This window comes from Triticum urartu, chromosome 2 (genome assembly GCF_003073215.2).
Source record: "Triticum urartu cultivar G1812 chromosome 2, Tu2.1, whole genome shotgun sequence".
In the NCBI taxonomy this organism is placed as follows: Eukaryota; Viridiplantae; Streptophyta; class Magnoliopsida; order Poales; family Poaceae; genus Triticum; species Triticum urartu.
The window spans coordinates 639,197,748-639,208,833 of NC_053023.1; positions in this window are offsets into that span (position 1 = coordinate 639,197,748).

The window sequence follows — 11,086 nt, forward strand, 5'->3', positions numbered from 1 at the left end:
TTCCTATTTGTAATGTGACATCACTTGTTCCAAAATGACTTTGTTGATTGTTAATATGCGGGCCTTTGCAAATCGGGCAGAAAAATTACCACATCATGTTGGTGCCATGTCATGAGACCATGCCAAATTCCATGATTTTCAGGCATGTTTTGGAATTACAGGAATTAAAAAAACCAAGTTTCTCAATCTTTCCGGCCGAGCCACGATGCCCAAATATTTAAATTTCACTCCCATCTCTTGCATGGGACCTAGAAATTCACCCAAGGACACACATGTGATTTTTCAAACAACTTTGGTGCACTCGAGCATGTGCTTGTAGTTCAAGTTTGAATTATGCACATTAAATGCCCAAAAACTCAATTAATGTATAAAAAGGCCAAATGAACCCGGAATAATTCCAAAATTTAGCACGGTACTTCTATTTGGTCTAATATGGCCGTGTAAAAAAATTAAGATGGGAGAAGGCAGTGTACATATGTCGTTTCGCACACGGAGGTGACAGGTTCCCTCTCGGAACCAGGAGCCTTCTTGAGGGAAGCTCCGGTTTGCAAGAAGCTTACACCAAAGATTGTCCCAATTCGGCCAAAAAAATTACCGCAGCATGTTGGTGCCATGTCATGACACCATGCCAAGTTTCATGGTTTTCAGGCGTGTTTTGGAATTACAGGAATTAAAAAACCAAGTTTCTCAATCTTTTCGGCCGAGCCACGACGCCCAGATTTTTGAATTTCACTCCAATCTCTTGCATGGGACCTAGAAATTCACCCAAGGACACACATGTGATTTTTCAAATAACTTTGGTGCACCGGAGCCCGTGCTTGTAGTTCAAATTTGAATTATGCACATTAAATGCCTAGAAACTCAATTAATGTATAAAAAAGGCGAAACGAGCCCGGAATAATTCCAATGGTACTTTTATTTGGTCTAATCTGGCTGTGTAAAAAATTAAGGCAGGAGAAGGCAGTGTACGTATGTCGTTTCGCACACGGAGGTGACACGTTCCCTCTCGGAACCACGAGCCTTCTTGAGGGAAGCTCCGGTTTGCAAGAAGCTTACACCAAAGCTTGTCCCAATTCGGCCAAAAAAATTACCGCAGCATATTCGTGTCATGTCATGACACCATGCCAAGTTTCATGATTTTCAGGCGTGTTTTGCAATTACATGAATTTTAAAATCAAGTTCCGCAATCTTTCCGGCCGAGCCACGAGCCCAGATGTTTGAATTTCACTCCAATCTCTTGCATGGGACCTGGAAATTCACCCAAGGACACACATGTGATTTTTCAAACAACTTTGGTGCACTGGAGCCTGTGCTTGTAGTTCAAATTTGAATTATGCACATTAAATGCGTAGAAACTCAATTAATGTATAAAAAGGCGAAACGAGCCCGGGATAATTCCAAATTTTAGCACGGTACTTCTATTTGGTCTAATCTGGCTATGTAAAAAAATTAAGGCGGGAGAAGGCAGTGTACATATGTCGTTTCGCACACGGAGATGACACGTTCCCTCTCGGAACCACGAGCCTTCTTGAGGGAAGCTCCGGTTTGCAAGAAGCTTAAATAAAAGCTTGTCCCAATTCGGCCAAAAAAATTACCGCAGCATATTCGTGCCATGTCATGACACCATGCCAAGTTTCATGATTTTTATGCGTGTTTTGGAATTATAGGAATTAAAAAACCAAGTTTCTCAATCTTTTCGGCCGAGCCACGACGCCCAGATTTTTGAATTTCACTCCAATCTCTTGCATGGGACCTAGAAATTCACCCAAGGACACATATGTGATTTTTCAAACAACTTTGGTGCACTGGAGCCCGTGCTTGTAGTTCAAATTTGAATTATGCACATTAAATTCCCAGAAACTCAATTAATGTATAAAAAAATGCAAAACGAACCCGGAATAATTCCAAAACTTAGCACGGTACTTCTATTTAATCTGGCTGTGTAAAAAAATTAAGGTGGGAGAAGGCAGTGTACGTATGTCATTTCGCACACAGAGGTGACACGTTCCCTCTCGAAACCACGAGCCTTCTTGAGGGAAGCTCCGGTTTGTAAGAAGCCTACACGAAAGCTTGTCCCAATTCGGCCAAAAAAATTACCGCAGCATGTTGGTGCCATGTCATGACACCATGCCCAGTTTTATGATTTTTAGGCGTGTTTTGGAATTACAAGAATTAAAAAACCAAGTTTCTCAATCTTTCCGGCCGAGCCACGACGCCCAGATGTTTGAATTTCACTCCCATCTCTTGCATGGGACCTAGAAATTCACCCAAGGACACACATGTGATTTTTCAAACAACTTTGGTGCACTGGAGCACGTGCTTGTACTTCAAATTTGAATTATACACATTAAATGCGCAGAAACTCAGTTAATGTATAAAAAGGCCAAACAAACACGGAATAATTCCAAAATTTAGCACGATACTTATATTTGGTCTACTCTGCCTATGTAAAAAATAAGGCGGGAGAAGGCAGTGTACGTATGTCATTTCACACACGGAGGTGACACGTTCCCTCTCAGAACCAGGAGCCTTCTTGAGGGAAGCTCCGGTTTGCAAGAAGCTTACACCAAAGCTTGTCCCAACTCGGCCAAAAAATTTACTACAGCATGTTGGTGCCATGTCATGACACCATGCCAAGTTTCATGATTTTCAGCCGTGTTTTGGATTTACAGGAAGTAAAAAACCAAGTTTCTCAATCATTCCGGCCGAGCCATGACACCCAGATGTTTGAATTTTATTCCCATTTCTTGCATGGGACCTATAAATTCACCCAAAGACACACATGTGATTTTTTTGTGCAAATTTTGGTACATTGGAGCATGTGCTTGTAGTTCAAATTAGAATTATGTATATTAAATGCCCAGAAACTCAATTAATGCATAAAAATGCCAAACGAACCTAGAATAATTTCAAATTTAAACACGACACTCATGTACTAGTTTCATGTTCACTGTACGTAAATGTTCTAGCAATTCAAACACCATATTTTCCCTCCGTAACACCATTTTGTCTTTCAAAACATAATGAAAAAAAATCAGGTATACCACAAACAGTTTACTAGAAAGAATCGTGTGGGATGCGATATAAAATATCTTGGCGCACTGTCTTGTCTGGCTTATGCAGAAAGCTTCGTCGTCTACAGTGCACCGCCCCGCTTGAACCACACTTGTGCGCCAGTTTCTCGCGGCACCGAGCGAATTTTTTTACCACCGCGGAAATATCTATCTCCCCGCCCCCCTCCTACCAAAAGCCACATTTCCACTGTTCCTCCTTGCTTTCCAAGTTCAAACCTTCACTGCTGCTTACTGGCAGCTCAGCCTCCTCACCGACGACCCTTCTTCTTGCAGCGCCGCCCCCTTGCCGGCTACCCTTCTTCTTATAGCGTGGCCTCCTCTCCGGCGACCCTTCTTCTTGCAGCACCGCCTCCTCGCCGGCGACCCTTCTTCTTGTTGCGCGACCTCCTCGCGCTGACCCTTCTTCTTGCTGCGCGGTCTCGTCGATATGGTCAGGTAATCCACAACCCACCCACACCATCCTCCTCCTTTCCCATCCCACATGCCCCGACTGACGGAGCGACACCTTCCACTGAAATCACTGCCCCCTCCTCCAATTAAGCGCCGCCCATAGCCATTTTACACGTAGTATAACATGGAGCTGAGTAGCATGCGGCTGCACACGCGAACGAGGTCGCTATGGCTGACATACGTGTCGACCGCCAGATCTTGGAGGAGCACCTCGTCTTCGAGGCCACCGTCGACACCGCCGCGCGGTTGTGTACTTTAAAATACAGTTCGCGATGTTTTCTTGAGGCCACCGCCAGTGGCCTTCTAGTGATTTGTTCTATGTAATGTTAATATGCAATCTGATGTTCAGTTAACAGTTTGGTCCTCTTAAATGTAATGTTCAGTTAACACTTTGGTCCAACAATTGCTACATTTCATAGTACTGTTCTCGAGCATTCTTTGTTTTGTTAACTGTCTTATCTTCTAGTACATGTTCCTATTCTGCAATGTCGTGCTCAGTTAACTATTTTGGTTCATTTGGTCTACTGTCCATTTAACTGTTTGGTTCAATTCTGCAATTTGATTTTCATTTGCTGTGGGTACAATTTTGTATTGTTATGCATGTGACACCAATCGAATTTGGCTGTACTAAATACATATTCTACTGATAGTATGGCAACTCTCAGTTAACCTAATCAAGATCTTCCTTATGTGTGTTGCAGGGAAACAATGGGAGACACTGCGGTTTACCATCGAGGTTTGTTCAAGCAGGGTCCTTTGGCTAATAGCACATTATTGTGCAGTTGCAGGAATCATTATAATATTTAGGTTTCTTACAATTTGGTCTTGCACATGTAGGTCCTGCTGTCAGAGGCTTAGACCCACTGTTCGACCCATTTTGCATATGGGGAAATGAGATGTCCATGAATATCAGTCAAGTCAAGAAACTCAGAAAGATTGTTAGGATAAAGAAACTTGCGATGAATAACAGCAAGATCTTTGTTTGCACAATGAAGAATACATTAGTCAACTATAGGATGGTACCAACTCTTTTACCTTGTCTTTACCCCTTGCGCCATTTCAAAATTTACAACAGCAATTTATGCATAGCTTTGTTTTCAGTACTTTTCAAAGCAGTTCACCGATGATTACCTCTCAAACCACCTGCATGGTCAAGAGGTGAGGAAGGTATTCATTCAACACCCACGGTACAATATTGATTTCTTGCTGAAGAGGACGAAGGTTGGGTGGGCAATTATCCATTGCCACTGGCCTAAAGTTGCAAGGACATTCAACATCACTGAAGGCTCAATATTTGCCTTCCGCTTCTGCAGATTCCCAGATGAAATTCATTTGTCTATTTACCGTGTATGATGCTACTTTGCAAAGGTTTTTGATGCTTCATGTGAAACTTGGTGCTGTTGTGTAATGGCGTAACTGAGTGCCGAAGCTATCTGATGTAATTCGATTATGAAATCCTGGTTACTTTTATATGGATATGAAATATCTGGCATGTTTTATAAGAAATATCAGTTTGATTAGTACATGGATTATCAATAATAGGCTAATTACCCTGCTTATTGGGGTTTTCTATTGCAAACGGTTACTCAGATAGCACTATGTGCGATGAACTCAAACAACCCGCACGGTTTCTAGAAAGTAGGCGTGTTCTGATACGTCTCCAACGTATCTATAATTTTTTATTGTTCCATGCTATATTATATTCTGTTTTGGACATTATTGGGCTTTATTATACACTTTTATATTATTTTTGGGACTAACCTATTAACCGGAGGCCCAGCCCAGAATTGCTGTTTTTTTGCCTATTTTAGGGTTTCGCAGAAAAAGAATATCAAACGGAGTCCAAACGGAATGAAACCTTCGGGAACGTGATTTTCGGAATGAACATGATCCAGAGGACTTGGGCCATATGTCAAGACATCAACCAGGAAGCCACGAGGTAGGGGGCGCGCCTACCCCCCTAGGCGCGCCCTCCACCCTCGTGGGCCCCCTGTTGCTCCACCGACGTACTTCTTTCTCCTATATATACCTACGTACCCCCAAACTACCAGATACGGAGCCAAAACCCTAATTCCACCGCCGTAACTTTCTGTATCCACGAGATCCCATCTTGGGGCCTGTTCCGGAGGGGGCATCGATCACGGAGGGCTTCTACATCAACACCATATCCCTTCCGATGAAGTGTGAGTAGTTTACCTCAGACCTACGGGTCCATAGTTATTAGCTAGATGGATTCTTCTCTCTTTTTGGATCTCAATACAAAGTTCTCCCCTCTCTTGTGGAGATCTATCCAATGTAATCTTCTTTTGTGGTGTGTTTGTTGAGACCGATGAATTGTGGGTTTATGATCAATTTTAACTATGAACAATATTTGAATCTTCTCTGAATTCTTTTATGTATGATTGGTTATCTTTGCAAGTCTCTTCGAATTATTAGTTTGGTTTGGCCTACTAGATTGATCTTTCTTGCAATGGGAGAAGTGCTTAGCTTTGGGTTCAATCTTGCGGTGTCCTTTCCCAATGACAGTAGGGGCAGCAAGACACGTATTGTATTGTTGCCATCGAGGATAACAAGATGGGGTTTATTTCATATTGCATGAGTTTATCCCTCTACATCATGTCATCTTGCTTAAAGCGTTACTCTGTTCTCTTGAACTTAATACTCTAGATGCATGCTGGATAGCGGTCGATGTGTGGAGTAATAGTAGTAGATGCAGGCAGGAGTCGGTCTACTTGTCTCGGACGTGATGCCTATATACATGATTCATACCTAGATATTCTCATAATTATGCTCAATTCTGTCAATTGCTCAACAATAATTTGTTTACCCATCGTGAATACTTATGCTCTCGAGAGAAGCCACTAGTGAAACCTATGGCCCCCGGGTCTATCTTTCATCATATTAATCTTCCAATACTTAGTTATTTTTATTGCCTTTTATTTTACTTTGCATCTTTATCATAAAAATACCAAAAATATTATCTTATCATATCTATCATATCTCACTCTCGTAAGTGACCGTGTAGGGATTGACAACCCCTTATCGCGTTGGTTGCGAGGATTTATTTGTTTGTGTAGGTACGAGGAACCCGTGCGTGGCCTCCTACTGGATTGATACCTTGGTTCTGAAAAACTAAGGGAAATACTTATGCTACTCTGCTGCATCACCCTTTCCTCTTCAAGGGAAAACCAACGCAAGTGCTCAAGAGGTAGCATGTTCCATCAACTAACAATCACACATGGCTTCCGACAGCGAACTGTTTGTGTTAGGCCACCTTGCACAAACGTTTCCACACAAAGAACTATGTGGGTTGTACATACCTACGGAAATGATTTTCTGGGATTCACTATGCGGGATGTACATACCTATGAAAATTATTTCTGGGATTCACTGTGTGGGATGTACATACCTATGGAAATGATTTCTGGGATTCACCGTGTGGGATGTACATACCTACAGAAATGATTTCTGGGATTCACCGTGTGGGATGTATAGACCTATGGAAATGATTTCTGGGATTCACCGTGTGGGATATACATACCTACGGAAATGATTGAGTTTCCATGCCTCGCCCGATCGCACACGACCCCAACCTGGGTCCCACGAGGGCCTATCCCCAACGATTTCTGGGTCGTGTGGGAAGGACCCCCCTATCGCCCACACTCACTTGGATACGATTCCAAATGCCGTCGCGAAAAGGGGTTTTAAACCGTTTGTTTAGGACGTCGTCGTACCAGTGGCTTCTTGTCCAAGAGGACAGTCTCATAGAAATCTTGTTGTTCCTTAGTGTGGAACATGTAGTCTACAACAGTCCTTCTTGTAGCATAGGGGTCTATCTGCCTCCAAAGCCTGAGACCAGCATCTTTCCTTATCTTCATGTTCTCAGCAACAGGATGAGTGTCATCATGGTCTGGAATCTTGGACTAGAGCTTTCTAAGCACTTGGGCCTCTTCATCTTCTTCAGTTTAAGGCACTGGGGCCTTGTTCTTCTCAGCAGCAGGTATGTTCCTAGTGCTTCTCTTTGGTGCAGACTGATTTGGAGCTTGTGCAGAGGACCTGGGAGCAGTCTTGGGCTTGGATGGGGCAACGCCTGACTTGATTGCATCTCCCATGAGCTTCTGAGCTTTGGGAGCTGGTGCAGCATCTTCCTCTTATTCATCTTCCTCTTCCTCATCAGATTGCATCATCATAGATGGCTTTCCAATAACTCTAGCCATGGTCTTCTTGACCCTTTCCTTTCTTTTTTTGCCCCCAATAGCCTCTTCTTCTGTTGACTTGGAGATTTCAAGAGTGGAGGCTCTGGCTTTGGACATGGGCTTCCTCTAAGCAGGAGCCTTCTTCTGCATGCTTGGCTTGATGCCAGCAGCAACATCAGCTACTTGCTCTTTCTTGATCATCTTCTTGGAAGTGACCTCTTGATCAACTACAAAATCCTCATCCTCATACTCTGAATTTCTCTTCCTCCTTGCCCTTGTTGCTGCCTTGGGCAGGTTGCTTGGGGTGCTTCTGCTACCCTAATCATAGCTGCTATTGGCGGGACTAGTGCCCGCACTAAGATTTTGGTGCTCCTCAGACTTGTTCTGGCTGTCACTCTGGTCTGATATCTCTCACACTGGAAGATGACCATGTGAATAGATACGTTGAGATGGAGTAGATGAGTGGCAGGACCCTTGTAACGCCCCGGATATAACTTTCCCAATTTGTACTCCAACTCTTGCCGTTTCCGGCGTTAAGTTATATTTATTTCCTCGGGTTCGGGCTTTGTCTCTGTGTGTTGTTTTCTTTGTCATGCATCTCATATCATGTCATCATGTGCATTGCATTTGCATACGTGTTCATCTCATGCATTCGAGCATTTTCCCCGTTGTTCGTTTTGCATTCCGGCGCTTCGTTCTCCTCCGGTGGTCATTTCTAGCTTTCTTTCGTGTGTGGGGTTTAAACATTTCCGGATTGGACCGAGACTTGCCAAGCGGCCTTGGTTTACTACCGGTAGACCGCCTGTCAAGTTTCGTATCATTTGGACTTCGTTTGATTCTCCAACGGTTAACTGAGGGACCGAAAAGGCCTCGTGTGTGTTGCAGCCCAACACCCCTCCAATTTGGCCCAAAACCCACCAAACTCTGCTCCATCACCTAGAGCGTTCGATCACAATCGCGTGGCCGAAAACCGCACCTCATTTGGACTATCCTAGCTCCACTTATGCCTATAAATAGCCCCCCTGTTTTCGGATCTCTCTCCCTCTCCAAAACCCTAAAAAAAAATAGATCCCGCCGCCGCCGGACGTGTCCGCGCCAGGCCGGACAACGTCCGCCGCGCCCCCTCGCCTATCCGCCGCCGCCACGTGGCAGCGCCGCCTACCACCACCGCCGGGCCCGAAGGCCCATCTCCGGCCCCCGCGCGAGCCGCCACCGGGCCAGACCCGCGCGCCACTGCCCCGCCTCTTCTCCTCCGACGCCGGCCGCTGCCCCGCCGCCGCTCGCCGCCGCCTCGCCCGGCTGCCTCCGCCGCCTCGCCGGCGAGCGCCGCCCGCGCCGCCTCGACCTCGGCCGCCCCGAGCCGGCGCCGCCCCCATCCCCGTCCGGCGCCGCCTTGCCGCTCCGGCCGCCCCCGGCCTCCCTCGCAGCCCCACGAGCTCCAGCCGCCACGGTCTCCGGCGGTGAACAGTGAACTCCGGCGTGCCTCGAAGTCCGTGCGCGCCAGATCCAGATCTAAAAAAACCCTAGGGTTGACTTTTCCCCCTCTCCCCCTAAATTTTTATGCATACTTTGATGGGCTATATCTTTGCATTCGTAGCTCCGTTTTGGACATATAGTATATCAAAATGTTCGTCTCGACGAGTACATCATTTCACTCTATTGCATCATTTTCATTTGAGTGCATCTTGATGCCCGAAATGCTGTTAGAAGGAGGCTTCGTGAGTTAATTGTCAGATCTGCTAGTTCATCTTAGACTTTTGTCATTTTTGCCATGATTATTGTGTGCATGCTATGCCTGTGAGTCCTTCATATGTTTTTTAAGGATTTTGTTATCTTTCCAGAGGTGCAACCCATGCATTTTTAGGATGTGTGTGGTGACTTGTGCAAGCTTGCAAAGTGAGGCACCCGGTAAATCTGTTTTCAGGGACTTAGTAGTTTTCACTAAGTCTGGGATTATTTAGTTCATGATGCCATATGTTCATGTTGTTTCCTAGTGATCCGTGCCTCTTTTGAGGATGATCAGTAAAGGAGTTTTGTTAATCTTGTTATGCTCTATCCATCCATGCCTTTGTTTGCAATTATGGAGCACCCTAGCTTGAGTCAATCGAGCTCTACTTTTGCTTCGTTGTGAATCTGGGCAGATCGTCAACTTGTTTGCGATTTTGCCGATGTTATTGTAGTTGATCCGTTGATGCTATGCCATTGTTCTTGCCATGTCTAGCTTTTATTTTGTGCCTTCTTGATGGGTGTATGCTTGTCTTGCCATGACTTGCACCGTGGTGAGTGCATCGAGCTCGTAAACATGCCTTCGTGAGTTATATTTCAGCATGTCTCAGTTTTCACTAAGTCTGAAAACTGATTGTGTTTTAGCTATGTTCGTGCGCCCGTTACTATATTTTGTGAACCCTTTTGGCCCCAGGTCACTTTGGGTCTTTTGTTAAGCTTGTTTAGTAGCTCCATGCCATGTTCTTATTTGTCATAATAAGGTCATGCATCATGTTGTTTTGCTGCTCCGAAGAGGGCCTCGTGATCTGAAATTTTCAGACAAGTGTTAATTTCACTAAGTCTGGAATCTGTTTTGCATTTGCGTTTTTTCCATGCTTGTTTGAACCTCATAATCGATGAATTGGCCGTAGCTCACTGCTAGACTTTTGTTAAGCATCTTGTGTGCATCTCTGCCATGCATTTTGTTGTCATGTTTGGGTGCTGTAGCATGTTCATCTCATTGCATTTAGATGCCTACTTGCTGTAAAACGCAGACCGGTGTCATTTTTTTGAAACGCTTGCCATTTCCAAACCGTAACTCCGATTCCGGCGTTCTTTATATCGTTTTCAAGCGATTTCATCTCATATTTCCAGTGGCACCCTTGGAATTCCATGTTGAGGCCAGGTTCATGCATTTCCGGTCATATCTTGCTTTTTGCATCCCGCATCGCATCCCGCATAGCATCTCCTCTTTGCATCTTGTTGTTTGAGTTTGCACGTGGTTGATTGTATCCTTGTTGCTTGTTTGTCTTGTTTGGGTAGAGCCGGGAGACGAGTTCGCTACCGAGGAGCCCGTTGAGTTTGCTTGTGAGGATCCAGTCAACTCTGACAACTGTGCAGGCAAGATGATCATACCCTCGAAATCACTACTATCTTTGCTATGCTAGTTTGCTCGCTCTTTTGCTTGCCAATGCTACGATGCCTACCTTTTGCTTGTCAGCCTCCCAATTGCCTTGTTGAACCTCTAACCCACCATGTCCTAGCAAACCGTTGATTGGCTATGTTACCGCTTTGCTCAGCCCCTCTTATAGCGTTGCTAGTTGCAGGTGAAGATTGGAGCTGTTCCTTGTTGGAACATTTATTTACTTGTTGGGATATCAT